A 24,398-nucleotide genomic window follows, 5' to 3' on the forward strand; every position below is an offset into this window, starting at 1 on the left:
GACATGTATCAGGGAAGTATTCTTCACAGTCCCCTTTACATTGAAGTAGAAGGCTCTCTATTTCATCAGTCCAACATATTCACAGTTTCTTTCAGTGAATATTTATTGTAACCTACTATGGTAGCTAGCTGCAATAAAGAATTCAGGTAAATAAAGTTATAGTTCTTGATTAAATTAATAATTATATTTAATATCTCCTATGGGTTCACTACGTATGGTTTTAATACTATTGATGGTGGTGTATGTGGGGATATTATATCATGTATAATCCTCATAACAAATGTATTAGGTAGGTACTTTATTTACTATGTTTATTTTAAATGAGTAAACTGTGGTAGAGAGAGATTAAGCATGTAAGCTAAGTAGCTAGTAAGTAAACCCTTGAGGTCTGACTTTAGAGTACGTGTCTTTAACTAGTATACAGTATAAGACTATAAGATCCTAGGTATTTACCCAGAAGGAAAAAAAAATTTTTATCATAAGGACATTTGCACTAGATTGTTTATAGCAGCTCAATTTATAATTGCCAAGATGTGGAAACAACCTAAATGCCCACCAACCCAGGAATGGATTAACAAACTGTTGTATATGTACACCATAGAATACTGTTCAGTCATAAAAAAAGATGGAGACTTTACATTTTTTGTATTAACCTGGATGGAGTCGAAGCATATTCTTCTTAGAAAAGTATCACAAGAATGGAAAAGCAAGTATTCAATGTACTCAATACCAATATGAAGTCAGTAGACAATCTAACACACGGCCACATGAGAGAAAAACTCAATTCAATTCAAGTTGGGGGAGGGGCAACAAAAGAGGAAGGTGAGGAGGGGGGAGGAGAATTGGTGAGCTCTCACTTAATGGGCACCACGTAAGGGTGTGTGTCACACCTCTTGGGTGTGGGACACAACTACAAGAGGGACTCTACTTAACAAACGCAAACATTGTAACCTAGTTGTTCGTACCCTCACATTAACCTGAAATAAAAAAAAAAATAGAAAATACATAAGAAAAGACTATATGATATAACACAACACTGTTATACAAAAGAAGTTTATAGTCTAATAGGAAGATAACAGATGCAATACATAGAAAGAATACCAAGAAATATTTGATATCATTATAGCAGCCTAGATGAGGTGATCACTACAGGGTCTGGTGAGATGATCAGGGAAGCTTCATGAGACTTGAACTTTAGCTGGGTTTAAGAACCAACCTTAACGGTGCATCCTGAGATACATAAATCATAGTGTCACATGATGCCTTATTTTCCTCTTATAGTAAATTACTTAACCAATTTAATGACATGGTAAGAAAGTAGCTGAGCATATGGGAAAGTTTAAACCTTTGTTATGTTTGAAGAGTTAAGAAAGCATATCTTGTCTTTTCTCCATACCCACAACGGATCCCAGTACATTTTAAAGTTACGTTGTGACATTGGGAATAGGTTCTGGTGGAAAGAATGGGAGTAGATGTTATATTGCTTTTTCTAGGCCTGGACATAAACCTCCCTAATAATCACAGAAACTCTTTTTCTTCCTCTGAGATAGGGAGGCTTGAAATTATTCAAGGAGAACTCCCAGATGAGCTGCTTGACTCTTAGGTAACTTTTATAACGATAATAAATCTGTATTGTTTTAAGCTACTGATATTTTGAGGTTGCTTGTTATCTTCAGTTAGTTTTAATTACCAACTAAAAAACAGATGTGAAAATAGACCAAACACACTTGTTGTACAGTCCTTCGTAGGAAATGTCTTGGAGGAATCAGGAAAGTATCTTTGAAGTCCTCAAAGTTTCCTTTGCCCCATTGTTTTCTATTTTTACTTCATTGGTTCTGGGGTTTTCAAGAGTGGTATGTTTCTATCAATGGTGGTTAACAGAAAATATTACATGGTTTATTTATGTATAGGACAATTTTTTATAATGATACGCTATTTTAGGGTTAACATTCACTATAATAATATTATTGATAACTAAAACTTACTGAAGAAATTCTATTAATTTTTGTTCTAAGTGCTTTATGTGGTTTAATTCTCAAAAAATATGAAGAGGGTATGACTATTACTCTTTAACAGCAGTTCAATGCAGATTTAACACCGCTTAGAAAATCTCTTAGTCCTCCAAATGATTTTCAAACTCCTAGAAAAATATAGTACATTTTTCATGTGTGAAGATAACTTGGCCATATTTCACAAACGCTGATTTTTTTTCCTAAAGTTTTGAGAATCTTTCCTGAGAAACTAAAAAATACTTTTCCATCAGACAAGATTTCTAAGTGAAGCTCATGCGTTAGATGTTGTATTGATCTAATAAACCATTAAGTAGCAAAATGGTACAATTTATCATGTCCACATGGCATTATGGGAAATTCTCATAGCTGGTCTGGGTCCTTGTATACACTTTCTCATTTCTTCCCATTGCCGACTAATGACAGAGGAGCTCTCATTTCAGTCTTTTGTTTTCAACAAGGAAATGCATGTAAACAAGCAATTATTTCTGAAGTAGCGTACTTTCTCCTACACCGTTTAAAGCACTGGCTTGTTTATTTCAAACTGTAAACTCTATTTTCTGCCTCTAAAACAAATTACCTTTTGCATGAATATGGGAACACATAGTTTCTCTATGTTAGCTAGTAAAATTCTCTCTCTTGCCACAACACAGTAAATAGATTATTAAAGTCCATTAACTGAAGTGCATGCAAGTGCCCTTTATTTAAGAAAAACATTTCTACAGACACTATTTATCCAAAAATCAAAATCATCTTTCCTGGGTGGCTATGAAACTAAGAGTCAAGACCTTGTATGAAGTAGGAAAAACAAATAACAGCCTCGGTTTACATAAAAGTGATGTTATTAGGTTCTACTGAATGTGTTAGTATCTAACTACTGCCTCTTGAGAAAGTATAACACATGCCGTTTCATGACCATTAATTTTCTTCTTCCATCCTTTAGTGGAAAGAGTAAAGCTGAACACCTTCAGACAATGACACATCCTACAATTAATGGCACTGTCTGAGGTAGTGACTCTCAGTGTCACTGTGAACATACCTTTATTTCCCTTTTCTCTTCCCTAATTTCCCCTTCCCTCCCTCTATGGCAGCACTTTGTACAGTTGCTCCATGGACAAGTTTTCCTTCTCTCACGATATTCCAGAACCAGCTTCCTTCTCTTTACCTCAAGTATAAGATTCTCTATATTCTCATTCTGTCCCTGTAACTCCTAACATCTGAAACCTGGTGTGGAACGATGTAGGACGCGTCTGAATTACATGAGATAGTAAGTAGAGCCACTCCAGTCACCAGAGGGTGCAGAGCTTTCAATCAAATGCAGTTGCTTGGTTACTCACGGCAGTTAAGTTCTATCTGTAACATTGACATGAATGCTGAATTGTCAAACACCGAACCATTGCTCCTAGAGGAAATATAGGGCTCAATTCTTTTTTTTTTTTTTTTGTAGAGACAGAGTCTCACTTTATGGCCCTCAGTAGAGCACCGTGGCCTCACACAGCTCACAGCAACCTCCAACTCCTGGGCTTAAGTGATTCTCTTGCCTCAGCCTCCCGAGTAGCTGGGACCACAGGCGCCTGCCACAACACCTGGCTATACTTTGGTTGCAGTTTGGCCGGGGCCGGGTTTGAACCCGCCACCCTCGGTATATGGGGCTGGCGCCCTACAGACTGAGCCACAGGCGCCGCCCTAGGGCTCAATTCTTATGTGCTTCTGGTCACAACACTTTTGGCAACAGATGATTAATACGTAACTTTGTTTTAAGTGCCTTCCTCCTTAAAGATACCTTTTTAATATATAATTAACATACACTGAAGTAACATAAATATTCAATATGTGTCATTGATTCATTAACATTGAACTCACTTCCCAAAGCACTCTAACTCAAGCCTGAATGAAGCTTGCTAAAAACATACATATTTTCTCCATAAGGCACATCACAGCCTTCTTGTGCTTAGATACACTGAATAGTACTTTAGCACTATGCTTTGCACCATTTTCAGCAGTGAAATCAATGACAAATATACAAAAAATGAATGTGAGGGCCGCGCCTGTAGATCAAAGGAGTAGGGTGCTGGCCTCACATATTGGAGGTGGTGGGTTCAAACCCAGCCCCGGCCAAAAACTGCAGGAAAAAAAAAAAAAAAAGAATGTGAAAATGCGAAATCCATGGCCTGAAATAGACCATGAAAAAGACTTTGGTTGATAGCGTACTTTGGGTGATGCAGATTTTTCAGCCCTCTGTGCTTGCTTGTCTGTGAATGACTGCAGAGGCACCATGAGTCCTGAGGATTATAAATAAATTTTAGGGAATATGTGAGTTTGCAAATGCAGAATCCACAATGAGGACTGATTGTATTGGAATCATTAAAAAATATTATGAGTTGGGATGAGATCAGGGATGTTCCCCCCAAAATTGTTTTAGTTGTTAAAAGGTATATATTTTCTAGCGACTGAAACACAAAGTCAGCAAACTGCTTCATCCAGTTGAAGTTTCAATTTTTGTTAAAGCTGTGTTTAAAAAACCTTGACTCCTCTTGTCTCTGCAGGGTGCTTCGAAGTTACAGTTCCTCAGAACAGGCATTATATTCCAGCTTCCTCTGAAAGTTTGGCCTTTAAAAAAAAGTCCCCAGTCCTCAGGGTTCCAGCAACCAAACGCAGTTTGGTATTGTGTTTGGGGGAAATCCCTCCTTCAAAGGCATAACGCGGAATTTTTACCCAGTACTATCTGACAATCGAACACCCTGGTTTTGTACAACTGAGGAATTTCTTTCTTGCTGCTTCTCTCTATCCTGCCCTACAGTTCCAAGCAAAATAGCACTCATTGAGTTTTTGCTTCTTGGTTAAGTTTCAGCAGGATCAAGAAAACTATAGAGCCCAGGGCTGTGGCTAGTGAAGATGGGCTTACAGTAGCCTAAAGGTGTTGGAGGGAGGACCTAGACTTTCAAACTACGATGTCTGACATGTCAGAAAGGTTTACCTGGCTTGGTTTTCTCTTTAGGATTGATATGGTAACACTTTTCAATGGGAGTTGAAAACCACTGTTTCGGAGACTTTTGAGCTGCTGAATCCTGCAATATTCTCAGAAAGTCAACGTGATCTTTTTAACAAGGGCTCACAGCAGAGTCACAACTGGCACCACCTGTCTGCAGATACATTTTAAGTCTGCTTTAGATTGTAAAATTGAAATCAGCTTTCAAAGTGTTTTGCAAATTGCCTTTGGGTTCTGCTAAATGCAGAAACGTTTCATTCTTTATTTTTTCCCCAGCTTGGTCAAATGAAATGTCCTTGTCAATTCTCTCTGAAGGCGGAATCATGCCATTGGATACTTGGGGAAAGAAAACCCACATGAAACATCTACCCAGATGTTATGGGACAAACACTAGTTTAAAACAGCCTTTGTTCTGTGGCTGAGGCTGCCATGGTTGTTCTGACACATCAAGTTTTACTTACACAATTTAACAACAAAAACACGTCAGCTGACAATCCACAAGCACAACCAAATACCAATCGCTAAAGAACAGAATTCAGTGAGAGGCGAATAAGGGCAGAGCATCATGATATGAGCACTAAGTTGAGTTTCATTTTCCCTGCAGTTGACTGATTTCTTTTGTTTAATGACAAGCCCTCAATTTGCTCGGATCTGGTGTCTACAATATTAACCTGGAGGCATTAGTACTCGCAAACAATCTGCCCCTTTAGGATGCTAGGGGACTCTTTACATGCTTTTGTTGAAGGCAGTTGCCCAGATGGAAATATCTTTCCAAATTCTGGAGGTTCCATGTGTAATGCTACATGTGAAACGCTACACTTATAGGCTTTGGCATTCATCTCTACCCGGTTCATTAACTGTGTGACCTTGGCCAAGAGACTGTCTGCTAAAGGCCATATCTCCCAACTGAACATTGAAGTGTATTACTGCAAACTGCACTGGGTTGTTACAAGATCATAAGCAGGGAATGGACGTATAGACTTTGGGTATCTTGCTGTCACAAACTGTTTGCTGTTGACTTATTATTTCTGCATCCTATTACCATCTTTCGGTCATTCTGTACTTCCCATGGCTCTCCATGGCCAGTTGAAGCCCTCATGTTAAGAGAGGGAGGATTGGGGTGACAGATGCCTCGCAACCTGTCTAAGGCCATTAAAGCCTTCAGGCCCTGCAGAGGAAAAGAAGTTAGCAAAAAGCAAGTGTCTTTATTCCGACTCTATAGGCACTAAAGTTTCCCTTTCTTTTCAGCAAATGTGTTTTCTTCCTCTCATGGAACAGAGAACATATGTGCTCTCTGGCAGATGATTTTTGCAACTCTTAAAGTCAGGATTGGAGAAGGCTGACTCACAATTTCTTACACTGCACGTGTGAAATCTTTCAAAAAAACTCGAAGGAGGAAGATCTACAGTATTTTGGATGGTGCTCTCTCTTGCTTTTAAATCAGTAAAAAAAAGAATCGATCCGTTATTTCAATTTCTGACCTTTAAAAAAACTTTTCTTTTAAAGCAACATGAAGAAATGGGATGACCAAAAGGTAACATCGTGAGAATAACAGCAAGAAGGTAACACATTCATAGAGCACTGTAGTTTTCCAGTTATCTTAATTATTTGATCTTGTGACATCTCTGGGATGTAGGTTTTATCTATAACAAGGACAAAAATCTCCCAGGGATACACAGACAATGTGAACTTATTGTCTCATCATTAACTTCTTTGCACTGTGCTGTATGTCATTTCCTTTTTTTTTTTTTTTTTTCAAATTTAAGTGATTTTATTTTCATATTGGTAACATGGTTAACTAAACACCTCAAAAGATCCAATTGCAGAAAACAACCAAAATGATTGAATAAAATATTTTTAAAATCCTCAGTAAAGGCTCGGCACCTGTGGCTCAAGTGGCTAAGGCACCAGCCACATACAGCTGAGCTGGCAGGTTTGAATCCAGCCCGGGCTGCCAAACAACAATGGCGGCTGCAACCAAAAAATAGTCAGGCATTGTGGCAGGTGCCTGTAGTCCCAGCTACTTGGGAGGCGGAGGCAGGAGAATCTCTTGAGCCCAGGAGTTGGAGGTTGCTGTGAGCTGTGATGTCACAGCACTCTACCCAGGGTGAAAGCTTGAGGCTTTGTCTCAAAAAAAAAAAAAAAATCCTCAGCACATGCAAACGTTAGCAAAAATAAGTAAATATTACCCAAGCCAAAAAAAAGTTAAAGGCAGGAACACTGAGAGATCATAAAGCGCTGACATTTAATTTTTGCCTTGATGATATTTGCTGAGCCCATATGATTAGTTTTTCAGGTTTCATGGATAGGAGACAAAGCCCATGACCCATTCAAGTTCAAGACATTTCCTTTTTTTTTTAGACAGAGTCTCACTATGTCGCCCTCGGTAGAGTGCTGTAGCGTCACAGCTCACAGTAACCTCAAACTCTTGGGCTTTAAGCGATTCCTTTGCCTCAGCCTCCCAAGTAGCTGGGACTATAGGTGCCCGTGCCACACCGGCTATTTTGCAGTTGTCATTGTTTCTTTTCTTTCTTTTTTTAAATTAAATCATAGCTGTGTACATTAATGCAATCATGGGGCACCATACACTAGTTTCATAGACCGTTTGACACATTTTCATCATGCTGGTTAACATAGCTTTCCTGGCATTGTTTCTTAGCAGGCCCCGGCTGGGTTCGAACCTGCCAGCCTTGGTGTATGTGGCTGGCGCCTTCCTCACTGAGCTATGGACGCCAACGCTGTATGTCAGTTTTGTAAAGGTTCATACAGTTCAGCTTTTATCAAAATTAAAGTAACATAAAGCATAGAAAATTAGAACATGATTCCTGTTAAAATAATACACAGTAGAACCTCTATAGTCCACGACCTGCCTACCTTGACCTCATTTTCATAGACGGGACATGCGGCCCATGTAGGCACCAGTATAGCAGGCCCTGTTCCTTATTTGACCACCTCTGTATGTTGGTCAGTTTGTCACAGTCCCCTGGGTGGTCAACTTACAGAGATCTACTATATTTGAGAAAACGTTTCTTTGGCTATCCCTGTAGTGATCAAGCATGTAACATTCTTTTACAAGATGTCCGGTCCCTAATATCCATGCAAAAAAAAATGCCAGATGGAGGATCTTACCTATACGATACGTTGCACAGGTATCCAAGGTTAAGTCTAACTGCCCAAGAAAAACTATAGACATATACATATACGTATGATACCTTGAGTTTTCTCTTGAAGAAAGTATTTTACACATTGCATAGAAATTAAACAAGAAGTCCAATGAAGGTTCTTTACTGCCACTGAAAAGGGCATTAGACCTCCCAAAGTTTTTCCTTGATGTGCTTTCTTCATCACACGTGCTAAAGAAGGCTCCTGCTAGAAGACCCGTATGGGGTTGGTCTTTAGCAGTCCCACAAACTGGAGCCAGACCATGTGGACTAGGGAAATGAGAACTCAAGGAAGCTGGACTTGGAGGTTACCTAGCCCGGCTGGGAGAATAACTGTAATTATTACAGTTATTAAAGAGCCTGAGGGACCTCTTTGAGATCCAAGCTCCCAAGCCCCAGAGAGCAAAAGCGTTCTAACAACTTCTACAATGGGGACCAGAAAAAAAGAGTCGGGAGCCAGAAATATTAATAATGACAGGCTGAGACTAAATGGCAGTCATTTCTGCTTCCTTGCAGAGTTGAGTTCAAATCCTGCGCTTACCACTCAGTGACTGTGTGACCTCAAGCAAAGCACTTCAACTTTATGGAGTCCCATTTGCCTGGGCGGACAGGAGGATGCTGTGTGCAAGGTTGCGAGGAAGAAAAGGTATCACAGACACTGCACAGCATGTGACCCGCGGCAGACAGGGAGTCCATAGTAGCCGTCATGTCACGGCCTTGTGATCAGCCCCAGTGCTGGGTTAGTCCCATCACCAAGGCTATAATTCAAAACACATTAGTCTTTATATTCTAGCATACGAGTTCAAAGCTTGTTTTTCAAACACACTATCTAGTTTGGGCTTTAGGGAAAAAAAAAAAAATCCCTGTGTATGTTCTGCTCTGCTTATCAAAGGCTGTCTCCACAGCGCTGACCCAGGAGTAAGTAAATTACACAGGATACTGCTCTGCCTTCCATAATTCTTGAACCACATCCCACGTGGCACTGGGCCAATTTCTTTACTTCCTCTTCTCTCCTAACACATTCCATACCCTAAAAAAAATGCCAGTTAAGTTTTGCCCTCCTTAAGAGTGAATTTTCATCTTTTTTTTTTAAGTGACTTAAAGTGACAAGTTCTTTTGGTGCCCTTCAATCCCCAATCCATGCAACAAAATCCTCGTGGAGAGGAGGAGAAGTGCCTTTGCCCGGTCCTCCCAGAGCGCACGGTGACTTTGTAATGAACTATGCATCCATAAACGTCTGACTCTTTGATCTCGTGCAGCTTGTACAACGCTGAAGAGAAAAGGCATTCCAGGCCAAACCACACCAAGAGAGAGGAACACAGGTTATTTGTGGGTGTCCACTGACTCTAAGTTTAGCCTGGCTCTTTAAGGATTCCAATACACACATTGCAGTGACTGCCAAAGCGCCTCCCTCCCCTTCTGGTGGGGTCTACTGGGGTGGTAGTACGGGAATGTCTGATCTCTGGCTTCTCCCCGGGGTGAGAAAGGTAGCTGGCTTGGCAGAGAAGTCACAACAGTATTTATAGAGACAGCAGAAAATAGAATCCATATGCCTACAAAGGAGTAAATCAGAGTAAATCAGCAGCAGCGAAGACTCCTGAACTCCCTTCCTGAAGCCTGTTTGGCTTCTGGCAGAGACTAAACAGGACCTACCTCCCAGCTCCCGGCTGCACCAAACGCAGCCCCCTCATGCCCTCTGCATCTGGACCGCGTTCTGCAAACAATGTCGCTTTACAGAGGGAGGGGGAACACAGTCTCTTTGCTTCTTTGAATTCAGAAGCTACTTGCAAGCCGATACTTGCTATAGTCAATGTCTCAGAACTGGCGCAAACACGGAAGCCGAGAATTCCTGATTCTGATGTTGGTGAAACTAAGTTTCATGCCTTCCTGACAGCGGTTCTCTGACCGTGACAGCTAAGGCCCTTCTGTGCTGAGGTACCCTGCCCCGTAGGGCTGGGTGTCGATGCACAGGGTTCACAGCACTGAGTCGAATCCAGATGGTACTGGGACAAGATCTATCTATACGTTCTTTCCCATCTTCCTCTAGATCAGCGGTTCTCAACCTGGGGGTCGTGACCCCTTTGTAACAATGAAAATACATCCTGCATGTCAGATATTTACATTATGATTCATTACAGTAGCAAAATTACAGTTATGAAGTAGTAACGAAAACAATTTTATGGTTGGGGGGTCACCACAACATGAAGATTGTATTAAAGGGTCACGGCATTCGGAGGCATTAGGAAGGTTGAGAACCACTGCTCTAGATCAAATATCCACATTTTAGAACTTGGTGTCAGAATGATGAAGGCTGTATGAGGACTTCTGTCAGGAGAGGAACCTTAGAATGGCAATAGTGTCTTGAACTGGCGAATTTATGATCAGAATTTAGGCTGAATGAACACAGCTAAAGGTGAATTGGCTGCCATTCCTGAAGCTCAAAGGCTTATTATTGTAGGGTGATTTGGCAAAGCAGAAGGACCTCAACAAAAGTGGCAAATTAATTTTAGTACTTTTGTGCTCTTGGCTTTGAATATATAACTGGATAGGCCTAAAAAGACTCTCATTTTTGATTCATTCTATTACTCCATAGACACAAAGTAGTCATCGTATACCTACACAGGTCCCCACATTGTTTGCCAAAAGTTCATGTTCATGAGCATTCTTATTCTTCAATCTTAGGATGGCTTTGAGCCGGAGTCTGAACACAAAGATGGGTATATAAATGGATATAATACATGGCCTAAAACATAACACATGTCACTGACACTGCCTGCAAGACCAAAGTAAGAATGGGTAAAAAAATAAAACAGCTGTGTATCAGAATGAATACATATGGAAGATTGCAGGGTTCACTTGGGTCATTTTGTTCCGCTGGGCTCAGGGAGGGAATTAGCACAAGCCAAGTTTTAGATATAGCCCTTTTGCTCACAATTCATTCACTGTCAAGATGATGGATGCTCATTTTACGATTTCATAAAAAGACAGAACTTACCTAAAAAGAAAATAAAGAAGAGGAGGACTCCACAGTTAGCAGCACCGTCTTTTGGGGGTGGTACCCAGCAGCTCTGGATTGGGGCTCCAACTCTGTCTCCGGAACACGGTGCAGTCAGCTACAAACTTAGGACTCCAGCACCTCCATCTGTAAAATACAGATCATAATGTAATTATTTCTACCGCATAACTGCTCAGTGATCAATTAGAAACTCAGGTTGATTAAAAAATGCAGGAAGAACAAAGAATAAAATGCCTATCTGATATGTAGCCTGGGATGACTTGTAACCACACATAGGCCTTGGGATAGTCACCCAAATTAAAGTTGACTTCCAATTTCCCAATGTTTTACCCCAAACATTTGTTGGACAGCACAAAGGAAGGTACTCCTATTCAAACAAATCAATCGACCATGAAAATAAGAGTGGGTTTAGGTAGGTGGTTGCACAAGAGAATGAGGAGAGAGGCCAGTTGAGAATTAGAGAAGCTGAACGGGAAACTGAGCCATCTGGGACTCCCCTCCCTGCTCCCTTTGTTGAGGAGTGACAAGCAGCTGCCTCAGCTGTGTCCCTTGAAGACTTGCTACCCAGAGGTGCCTGGATTCCTTCACAGTCATGCCAAATGGAACACAGCCATGGGAATGAGGCTAGGCAGGATGGGCTGGACCCCTGTTGAACACAAACTGCCCAACATACTTAAATATGATAGTATTTATAAATAATTGGACTCAACAATGGCTGAGCAATGTCTGAACAGAATTTCTAAGACCTAAAAATTTTGAAATTATGGACAAGGCTGAGAGGTACCTCTTGTGTGGATTAATGAGGATCCCCAGAGAAATGAACTTGACCTTGCAAACATTCTCCACAGTCAGTAGGTTTCTATGGTGCTGGAAATTGGCAATTCAGTGGATGTTAGATAACCAAACCCATACAGAACAAGACAACCCCTTAGAACAGCATTCTCCCCAACAGAAATTTGTCTCTATAAAGCCCTCTTAGGAACCAGAGAAATGTATTTTAGGTGGAAAAGAAATGGTGGATAAAATCACAGGAGAAACTTACCAAATGCGATTAAAATATGTCACATACACATTACTGAGTTTTAATCCTGAAATGGCCATGTTATTAAACTTTTAAAAGCACTGGCTATGTCTGTCCATACAAATTTAGATAATTTCTTATGTTGAGTCCAATTATTTATAAATACTGTCATATTTAAATTTTTTATTTTATTTTTTTTTATATATTTAAAATTAAAAAGAAATCTCTTTTGGGCACTAAAGTAGTCCACTAGAAACTACCTAAGCTGGGGAGGTAGGGAGGATGAGTGACTTGGATGTTAGGAAATCTGAACTCTAGTTTCCTGGCAAGACCATTTACTCTCTGGGCTTAGTTTCTTTACCAACAAAATAAAGCTATTAGTTCCTAGAGAGTATAAAATAGTCTCCCTAGCTCTGCTTAATTCATATTCAAGATTCTAATGTTGGTTCCATGACCACCTTATTGAAAAATTTCACACACACACTCTCTTACCTGCTCTGGGTTTTCCTGTTTTCAACATTTTTTTTTTTTTTTTTTTGCACTAAGTTCCACAGGCCACTGAATGACATCAAAATTGTAAAATGTTGAAAATTGTAAATTAAAAAAAAATAAATTAAAAACTAGAAAAAAATAAATTGTAAACCATCACTCTACCAACTACCTGGTGGTTTAATTAGGCACCACACTAAGCCCATTATTTCCATTTTTAATAATTAACACCTTCTAGAAAGGTAGGATTGATCTCACATTACTGAGAAGGGACACAAAGAAAGGGGCTTCCAGAGGGATAGGAGAAAAGCCTGGGCTGCTAAACAAGGGAGTCTTGAGAGCTCCTAGGAACATTCACACTCAGTGGTTCTCACCAACTGTGTGAGGTAACCAATGTCCAATAGAAAAAGGCAATAATCAATGACCAATAGAAAACGGCAATAATTCCTGGAGGTGCAGAGAGGCCAATGAAAGAGTTGCAACCAATTCAAGTGGAGAGAAAGAGGGTACTCATAGCTGCAGGCATTTGCGTCTCCGTCTATCTCCATCTATCTCTTATCTTTTCTCCTTCTCTCTGGCAGTACTCTTAAACTTTTTGTTTGTTCTTAAATAAAATTTCTCTGAGATTTGTACAGGTTACTTTTACTTTCTGTTCATGCTACCAGTACTGTTTTGGTTTTATTTTTAGTTTCACTCATGCCTTGGTTGAACTTCCTAGCTTAGCTGAGTAATCAAACCAGATGAACTGGGTTTGGGAACTGGGACCCCCCCAACCTCCAACATTAACAAGGCAAGAGAGTCTCCAGATTAAAAATGAAATACCTGCGCATAGTATATCCAAGATTTGAACATGGATTGGTTTCATGTTCTAATTTCATATTCTAATTTCAAAGTCTGGGACCCTTTCACTTGAATAAACTACTGACAGGTCAAGAGTGATAATTTTGCCCGATAAATAAGCACAGCTAATGGATTGCTTCCAAGTATTATTGAAATAATAATAAAACATTGCTTGGATGTCTCTGTAGTAAAGTTCTCTAGGGTCAAATCTAGTGAATTTGAACTAATTGGAAGAGGTACCTGAAAAATGTATATAAATAACAAAGACAGTAACTTGCTATGTGGAGCGGCAAGCGTTGTTCCCCACGCCAACCCTCCCAGTTAGGCATTGGTAGGCTCATGGGTAGGCTCGTGCAGAGGCTCTTAGAGGTTAAATAAGTTGCCCCAAATCATGTTGTAAGTGGCAGAGCCTAATTTCAAACCCTAGTAGCCTAACTCCACAGACCAGGCTCTCAATGGCTACTCTCTTTCTGTATTCCTAAGAGACACAAAGTCCTAAGCTGCTGTCACCATTCCTCCCTTTCCTTTAACTCTGTTTATTTCACCTTTGCTCCAGTCACCCTTGGTCCCATGGTTCATAGCCCTGCCCCTCAGCATTACCCAGCCCCATCCGTGTCCCAAACACTTGCATTGGACCTTTCTGCTCCTCTACCCTGTGAAATCAAATCTAAGGTTCCCCCTAAGAAGTTGACTGGAGCCCCTGCTAGGCCAAAGGGATCCCTAAAACTGAGTTGGTAGCCATGGGAAAGATCAGACACATCTCATCACTCCCCCTTCACTTCTGAGAAATGGCCTGGTGACTCACTAACAGGCTTAAAACTATGCAAGACCTACTTGCAGGTCCTCAGTATATATAACAAACCACTTGAGTCTGTCAGGTACTTTATCTCCAATTAACATAACCTCTATCTTAACCATTTCTTTCTTTTGTTTTGGCCGAGGCCAGGTTTGAACCCACCACCTCCTGTATATGGGATCAGCACCCTACTCCTTGAGCCACAGGCACCGCCCTTAACCATTTCTTTTTACTGACTCTTGGTCTTGTAGATAAAGCCTAACTCTGTCAGCCAATTGTCAAAGAATCTTCAAACCCACCTATAACCTATCAGCCACTTCCGCCTTCCAGATGGCCCATCTTTGGGGGCCAAATCAACGTACAGTTTTCCACATATTGATGTATAATCTCACCTGTAATTCATGTCGCCCTAAAACATATAAAACCAAACTGAAATCCCACCACCGTGAGTCTACTTGCTCCAGGACTCAAGCCCAAACTCGTGGCTCTGGGTCATGGTCCTCAAACTTGGCTCAGTGTAAACCTCTTTAAGTTACTTTACAGAGTATGGCTTCTTTTCCATCGACAATGCCAAAATCTTTGCCCCAGCGGCTGCTATTTTTTCCCTCTTCCCTCCCCTTCTCGCTCTTCCCACTTCATGTGAGAGAGGAGGAAAAGAGAAAATCACTATGAGAATGTTAGAAATGCAAAATTAGACATAGCACGGCAACGAGACAGCCAAATATATCTTGACTTTGTTGGTCATTGAGTCTTATTAAGAAGTAATTAACGATACTAACCACTGCTTGGAAATAAATTCTCTAGGGTCAAATTGAGAACGAAGAATAATCAGAGAAGGTGATTGAGAAGTATAATACATTTACAAATATTATTATTATTATTTTTTTTTTGCAGTTTTTGGCTGGGGCTGGGTTTGAACCTGCCACCTCCAGCATATGGGGTCAGCGCCCTGCCCCAAATATTATTATTTTTATACCAACAAGTTATGCCACTAAAAATGGTCATGGAAGTCCTTAATGAGTTTTGTTCTAATGAATGAACAAGGACAGCTACCATCAGCGTGTGGCTGTTAAAAAATGAATGAATACATCAAGAACGTTTAGCTTCATCTGAAAATCTTGCCTTTGAATAAAATAAAAATGCCCCTGAAATATTTGAAATATTGTTACCAGGTTGTTAAGAGGTTAGAAGAGAGGGTTGACTTAGTAAATATTAACTTTAAATCAGCCAAGCTCCACGTTATTTAAAACTTCAAAGATTTTAAAGTAAGAGAAATGTGAAATGTGAAAACCGAGACTGAACAAATGAACTTTTTCTGTTTGACCACTGCAAATTACTATAGTAGCAGAATTATGGAAAACTTCCTATGATTCAGAGTGACACACTAAATCACCAGAGGATTAGCCTGTGATGGCACAATGTTTATGAGAAAAGCAATGGTGAAACTGGCCCCTTTTTGGAACAGAATTTCTCCCTCTAGTCCCCTGGGTAGTGGTCAGATTTTCTTATTTCAGACACCCAACCTGGCTGCATCAACCAGACAGAAATACAAGAATGAAAGGTCAGATTTCCCCCAAATGTGAAATAATTGATGATTTTCAGATTTAAAGAAATAACATTTGAAGGGTATAGAAGTGAGGGTCTTTTGTTAACTTACTGTATTTTGCAGTGTATAATGAGCTCCTGTGTGTATGTAGGAAGGTGCACCCATGTTTTTGGCCCAAACTTCTGGAATAAAAATCTTTCCTTCTAATTTTTTATTCAATATTTTTTCTATTAATGTACCTGTTTTTTGTATTTTGTGTACATTGCTCTTTGTTGGCTAAAAATGCTTCGTTGCAAGTTTGCTTACTTGCAAGTTTGCCAATTACCGTATTCCAGGGTATTATTTTGCATACAGATATTGTTATTGTTCTCTAGAGGTACAATTTTAGCGCATAAGCATAAATAAAAGAATTAAAAACATTTATATAGATATAGAATTAATGCTCCCTATGTATAATCTGCATCCTTATTTTTCCCTTAAACATTTGGGCAAAAAAGTGCATCTTATACATGGCAAAATACAGTAGTTTCTTTTAAACAAAGCATTTAAACCACTTATTGTTAGTTTAATGTGAAGCAAGGGTAATGCTGGAAGCTGAATGAAAGTCCCTATCAGGGCACCAAGTGGGCCCATGGGGAATCTACAGAGAGCTGGGACAGTGAGAAAACATCCTGGGAAGGAGAGATGAAAGCTCTCTGGACTGTTCTATCAGCTTCTGGCCTCTTGGTTTCTCTGTCCTCCTTCATCTCCTATCTGCCCCCGGTGAGGATCCAATGCCCAAGTCATGGCTGAACTATTTGCAGTTGCTTCTTCAGCTGTGCTCTCTCACAACTCCAGCTGTTGTCTGTGACTCCCTCTGTCTGCAATGTGTCCAGTATCTGCCTACGACATCACCTACGTAGCCTGCGAGACACAGGAGCAGTGTCCTTCTTCTGTGGGAACCACAGCCACCTCCTCTTCGCTGGAGCACAGCATAGTGTGCTTTCTGCAGGAGATGGCTGGGGGTGGATTTGGACATTCTCCTAGCTCAGGTGAACTTCTCTTTCTCGCACTCAAGAACTTTCTCTGGTGCAAACACAGACTGCATCCTGTTATATTTTTTAAATCTTCCTATTCAAATCACCACTTTCTACATCCCAGGTAGGCCTGAACAAGTCAGTTAACCTCTCAGAGACTCAGTTTCCTCATCTGTAAAATGGGAATGGTGATGGCAGTGATGAGAACACACATACGTCATTTAGTGGTCTTGATAAAAAAATAAGCATTTCTGTGTCACATACTTACTGTAAACTGCCTAGCATACAGTAAGAACTTAATAAATGTTGGGGATCTTTTCATAGACCTCTCGAAGGACATCATAAGTCACTAAAAGTTTTGGTTACTTTTATCTTCCCCACTAGAATAGGAACTATTTTGGGGAGGACCTTATTCACTTTGTGTTTTTCACACCAGAAAAAATACTTGTTGCATAGTTTGATCGTTCATGCAATAAGAATTCATCGAATGGCTGTTCTGGGACAGACAACCCATATGCCAAGCATGGCCGATGCAGGAATGATGGGGTCATGAAAACAGTACATTAGAAATAGTGATTTTATTACATATGATAACCCACATTAGTTAAATTATAAATAGGGCAATGTTTCAATCAAAAATACTCTTATTTTGGCAGTAAAATCAGCAATATAATTTATATAGAAAATTACATGCCTATATAAAAAGATAAAGATATATACATATATGCATATCTATAAGTATATACACATGTGCGTGTGTGTATATATATATTTCCTATCGCCTGAGGGCTGACTGAACCCCTAAGGATACCACAGAGCACAGAGATGACATCAGTCATGCCTACCAGATCTCCATTACATTCCTCCATGCTTGATGCTAAATGTATAAACATATGCCTTTACTGAGTTAAATTAAAAAAGTATACAATGCTACAAATTATTATAATATATGAACTATGCTTACAATAGCATTATGAGCTAGAGTAATCTTAATAAATCAGTAGCGGGCACATGGCATTTTTATGAACCAGAATATTTTAATCCATTTCCCCCTCACAAAAGTCACTAATAAATATCGGGAGAGAGTCCACCATTCAAAACTCCTTTGCTTTATTGGGAAACTCTCCCTAGTGAAATTCTCCTCCCTAACCTAAGGCAACAGAAAGGGTAAGACCTTTCTCAGATCTTTCCCTCCCTTTTCAGCATCGCTGGAAGCCAGGGTGTAAGCAGGTGATGTGGGCTTTGCTGTTAACCCCGAGGGAATGACTTGAGAAGCTTAGAAGGGGTGGTAGCTGCTGTGTGGAGTGCCTTCTAGCAAGAGGTGATGCTGGTGGCAGGGACAGCAGCAGCAGCACCCTGGCCACATTGTACCCACTCCTTAATTGTCAGAGCCCACAGGTCCTGCCAAGGTCCAAGACTGACCTGAGCTACTTACAGAATCTATGAACCCTCATTCCTCCATCTCAGGTCCTGTTTCTTGCAATGAGGAACCATGCCTGGGGCAAACATGTAGGCTTCACCCAGTTGTCCTATTCCAATCAACCAACAGACAAAACAAAACCACCACCATGTCATTCACATAGCACCTTTATCTGAATCTCATTTTAAGATACAACACAGTGTCTTATCAACTGTTTAATATTAGTGAGCAGAAGAGAAGCAGGAAAAATTTACACCTGGCTGTTTTAGTGATAGAGCTAGGACTATCAGGAATAAAACTCTCTCAGTGACAGAGGTCCAGTATTGCATATTTGAATATACATCTAAATACATTGTTACACTGTAAGTTTGTCAATGCCTTCTTTTTCTCTGGGAAACATTTCTAAATAAAAAGATCATAGTCACACATGAAGTCTGGAACTCACACTGAGATTTGAATTGTTTTAAAATTAGTAACCTTTCTCTATTAGTGTTATGCTTATGTTTTTGCTGACAGAATAAAAGTTCAACAGAATGCAAAGGCCTTCTTTTATCAGAGTTCTTTGTTGAGATATAGGATCACTGAGACCTTTTATAAGTGTCCATTCCCGCCCCAAATTCTGTTGTTCACAATTAAATTCAGAACACAGTGTCATAGAAACCCAACTGGCCTTTTCACTTAAGTATCAAACATGGTGGAAAGATTGGCGTGCATGAGAAACCACCATATGATTTTTTCAAAGACACAGTTTCCTCTGGCTGTTGGTCCCATATCTTGCCTACAAATTAGGGAATCACCCTGGGCCCAGCACTGCTGTCCTTCCATCAACCCATGTATTTAAACTGGTCCCGGGGAAAGAGAGAAGCAGGGAAGAGAAACAGCTTCCTGGAAATAGGTTCTCTGGGAAGGACACGTGGCCTGAAGTTTTAGATTAAGACCAGATACTCTCTTGGGGCACTTTTCCTCATTGAAGTTTGATTTCATTGAATTAAAATGTTAGGATTAAAGGTATTTTAGAACAGGGCCAGACTGCAAAGTACATAAAAGTCAGGAAGTGGATCACAAAGAAATAAAGGCACCAGGGAAAGGGCATTTGTTTGAAGATCTTGTTAAGGTTAAGTCCTTCATTTTTCCTTTTCTTTTCTTCTTCTTTTCAAGATAAATGAATTTACTCAGATTTGAGAGCAAAGGAGAAAGAGCCAAATGGAAGATAAAATTGAAAATAGGAGAGAGGACCTTTTTTTTCCAGGGGTGGTGGTCCTATGGAGGGAAAGCAGAGCACAGGCAGAGAGACTGGTTTTAGAAAAGATGAGTTCCCCCCGCCCCCAACTTCTCTTTTGGAGAAGAAATAAATAGGAAAAGAAACAGAGCCCCCAAAGTAAGTTCCCTGGGAGAAAATGTTTGGCCACTTAATCCCCAGGCCAGACAGCCTAGGGCCTGTACCTATTAAATCTGTATATCTGGAATTAGATGTGAAATATATATTTGAATTCCAAGGAATAAAATCAATTGTCATGGTACAGAAGTTTTCATATAGGAAATACCATCTCGAAGCTTTCTAGCCTGAGCCTCTACCTTACAACTACCTACCACAAATTATTTTTGTAATAAACATGAGCTCCCAGAACAAACTAATTTCATGGGCGAGCAACTCAACGTTTCACCATAGTTTCCACAATATATTTTTTCCCCATCAAATATGAGTTAGCCTAAGTAATTAGGAAAAATGATTAACCAAGCTGTTCATTGAATATGGACCTGAGCAATTAAAAAAAAATATATATGGCATTTCTTTTCAAAATGGCTTCAAACCTGTATTTTCTTTTAAGTGGTAATCAATTTTTCCTCCAACAACAGTTTTGTGGGGACACATGGTAATCTGGGAAAATGTAACTCTTCTGAAAATTATAGTAAGTTCTTTTTTCCTTTCATGGTAGAACTCTCTGCAAGTTGGTAGCAATCTTGAAATGTGGCTTTTTCCTTACAAAATCCCTAAAAGAAAAAAAATGACTGAGATCTCAGTACAAGTCATTTATAGGAGAAACTTGGGTATCACCTTTGAAAAAGGTGAGACCACTAAACTATGCTGCTACTTTCAATTTTTAAAGTAACATTGGGCTTCTAAGAAATAACAGAGGGTTTTAAAGAGGCTTGCATGTACTCTTTATAACTTTACATTTTAAAGTATTTTCTTTCTTTTTTTTTTTGAGATACAGTCTCACTCTATTGCCCTTGGTAGAGTGCTGTAGCATCACAGCTCATAGCAACCACCAACTCCTGGGCTTAGGTGATTCTCCTGCCTCAGCCTCCCAAGTAGCTGGGACTACAGGCGCCCGCCACAGCACCCGGCTATTTTTTTGTTGCAGTTTGGCCGGGGCTGGGATCGAACCCGCCACCCTCGGTATATGGGGCCGGCGCCCTACCCACTGAGCACAGGCACCGCCCTTTAAAGTATTTTCTATGCATAGGAGTAAGTAAGAATAAAATACATACCACTGAAATCACACTTTCCCATATGAGCCAGTTGGTTTAGTTGGAAATTGCACAACACAAACTTAAATTAGCATCTCTCTTCATTCTTTTGTATTGTGGGCAGCGAGGCTTATAAACAAATCTGACCACTAACGATGACGAAGATCAAAGTTAACATTCATTTAGACCAAGGCCCACTTTTTTGAACGTACTAAAATTTTATTTTATTCATAAACTGAGTTAAAAACTGATGAGTATGAGTGCCTATTATTTCATGGTTATTTTATGGTTTTGATCTTTGTGAAAAATGCAGTTTCCAAGCACTTTGGGGTGGCGATTAGTGGTTTCAAGTTGAACCAGCTGATTTTTTTTTCTCCTCTGTTCTTTCAACAAACATTTACCATATGGCCACTATGTGCCAGGCACTGTGACAGTTGTCGGTGACACAGTAGAAAGGAAAAGAGCAGCCTCGTTTCTGCTTTTGTGCTCAGGGTCTAGGGAAGAGAAACTCACTGCACAGAAACACTGGGCCTGGGGGCTCTCCGTTCCACATGGAGAAAGTGCCTCCTTCCTACGTAATAAATCCATTTTGTCCCCATGGGCTCCAAACCCAACACCTTCTCCATCAATCTGAGAGAAGAAAGGGTATAATCATAACTACAATAACTTGCCTTGCGAGGTCCCTTCTTCTTTCCAAAGACGACAAAGATGAGATGCTTTCTCGATATCTTTGAAATGACTGTATATCAGCTTCGTCCAAGGAAAAGAAAGGCTGGGTGACATCTTGGAGCCTCTGGACACATTCAGAGGACTGAGGTGTGCAAAAGAGGGAGGCAGAAGCCTGCTCCTCCATGCAGCTGGACACATAGCCTTTTGCTCTGCATTTTAACACCAATTGTATTTGCAAAGTGCATTTCCCATCATCTGTGACACTGAGCACAGCATCCCAGGGAGAAGGCCCATTTCATGATTTTGCTTTTACTTGGGAGGAATAAGAAACAAGAGGTTAAATGACTTTCCCCCAAAGTCAATAACAGACCAGGGACTGGGATGCAGAGTTTGCAAATCCCCATCCTGTGCTGAGTGCACTCAGCGATACAGTTAACCTTGCCAAAAAAACACGGGCTCCGTTTTGCTGTTTAACTAATTAGAATCAAGACACATTAGGCAAGCAGGCAGCACCTGGTTCATAACACAGTGACATTATTTTATTGCTATTTCAATCTAAAAACTCAATGTTCTTCCAAACTTCTCAACAGGTTTATGAGAGTCCCTGGACTGCCATTTCAACCTGTATCTATTCCCATGTATCTTATATTTGTAAAATTTCCCTGAGAAAACACCTCTTAGGCAATTATGAAAACTCCAGTAGAGGAAGAAAATGCTCTCTTAATAATGAGGAAGTGACTTACCCTAATTCTGTCATATACAGACGCGTATATATGCCATACCACAATCAGCTGTAATGGAATCGATAAAGTAGAAAATTCACTTCAGGGGTTTTACCCCAAATCCTGAGATTATGAACATGTCAGGTTTCCTGGGCTGTGATTGTTCCAGAAATGATTCTATTGTGTTTTTTCTTCCCATTTTCTGAAGTGACTAATTTTTCCCCCTAACAGCTAAGTGCCTCCCTCTGAGCACACGAGAGTGCTGGTGAACTTGGTCTTCTGTTATTTTGTCGGAAGCTCCCTGAAGGCAGGATCCATCCATCGCTCCCCTGGTTCCCAGGGCAATGTTTGACACATGGCAAGAGGTAAACAAAAATTAAACTGAGTGTGAATCTGTTTCTGGTATACCGTGTTGCTCTTGGGTTCTTTTAAATTTTAATAACATGGACTGAAGGCAAAGCTTTCAAAGATACAGGAAAGCAAATTTTCTACTTTACAGCTTAAGGCAGGGGCATTACATAATTGTAAATAATGCATCTGTATTTCAGATCTTGAAACGGGTGTAAAACAGCCGTTTCAGACAAGAAAATAAATGATGACATGCTTCCAGTAAAATTGAATTTGGTATTGGTTGTGAGGAGAAAATCCAACCTACCCTGAAAGAGGCTTCCAGATTTACTAAAAGTTTCTACAGCTTTAAAGTTTAAATGCTGCCTAAGGACTTTAATGAATGAAACCCCAGTTCAAGGACAGAAAGGGTTGTGTGGTTTGGATTTGACTTTGATCAAGACCGAAGTGATTCTGGGACACGGCTTCCTACTGCCCCCTGGTGGTGTCATGCTCGACTATGCTCAGAAACTTCTTTGCCAACCTTAGGGTCAAACCCAAATGTGATCTCAGTTTCCACAGCAACACCTTCAAGAAAGGCTACTGAGTGAGCTATAAAAAGTATCCTCCTCAACTTTCAGACATAGCCTCTATCCCATTTCTCTAAAGCTTGACCTGCGTGAGGAAGCCAATGATGGAGAACGGGGATGTTAGGATTCCATCTGGAGAACCCAGCAACCTTGATGAGCTCAGGGTAAGATGATGTCAGGCAATGGGGACCTGAAACCAGCACAAAGGAGGTTTTTTTGTGCATCAGGTATCTCCTATCCTCCGCTACCCAAGCCCCATCCCTCAAGTTCCCACATATCCATACTCTAAACCAGGTAAAATAACATGGCAAGTGGAAGATCATTGAGGTCATGTTTAGCATATTCAATAGTCATAAACTTGTGGCTCAGAAACCAAGAAAGGCTTTTCAATGGGAGAGATTGTCTAAGCCTGTTCAGAAATACAGCACAGTCACAACCAGGTTAGACCAAGGGTGACTCTTACATCACTCACTTTCTCCCCTTTCCCCCTAGGGTCCTTCAATCTGCTCATGAGCTGGAGCAGTTGTTAAGACTTGGATGGGACCTCCCCAAACCCCCCTCTCAATTGAATGGAGAGAAGCAAGAGGGCATTTAACCTCAGGGCTGGTTCCTTGCTCTCCTGGATGTGTAGGAGCCTGAGCTGAGTCTCAGGTAGACTCAGAGGACCTGCCCCGCATCCAGCATCCCATGGAAAGGGTGGGCTACAGATAACTGAACTCTGGAACTCCAGGCAATCTGAAATAGTAGGACAGCTCCTTGGACACAAGAGCTGCTCTGAAGCTTCTGAAGGTATCGGCTGTTTGTAAATAGGATTGGGGGGCTGGGCAAATAGAGGGGATGAGAGAAGAGGGAAGACCTTCAAGGGATCCCCCGGGCTTATGATTTAGTCAACATACATGGATGGGGATAAAAAGAAAGTTTCAGAGTGCCCATGTCCATGGGGAAAGTGACTGCAAGTGGCTCTTAAATAACATATTAAAGAAGTGTGACATGAACCTGGCAATGACATCCTTTATTCCACGTCCTGCAGTGTGGATCTACTTGACCTGGCTGGTTAAAAGGGCTGGCCTCCCTCCCCTCCACTGCTACCCCTCTGTGTGCCCCTTCCAGATAGCCCCTTCCAGTGAAGGAGGACAAATTCGGTGTGACTCTGCCACAACCAAGGAAGCTTGCCTGGTCCATGTGTAGCAGGCAACAGGGAAGCGCTGCTGGACAGTGATGGGGTAACGCTGGGGTCCCATGGCAGTTCGGGCTTTTTCTCTCATTTCCTTATAGTGAAGACTCCTTACAGATCACTGGCTGGGACATGTTCCTT

This window comes from Nycticebus coucang, chromosome 20 (assembly GCF_027406575.1).
Source record: "Nycticebus coucang isolate mNycCou1 chromosome 20, mNycCou1.pri, whole genome shotgun sequence".
NCBI classification, from domain to species: domain Eukaryota; kingdom Metazoa; phylum Chordata; class Mammalia; order Primates; family Lorisidae; genus Nycticebus; species Nycticebus coucang.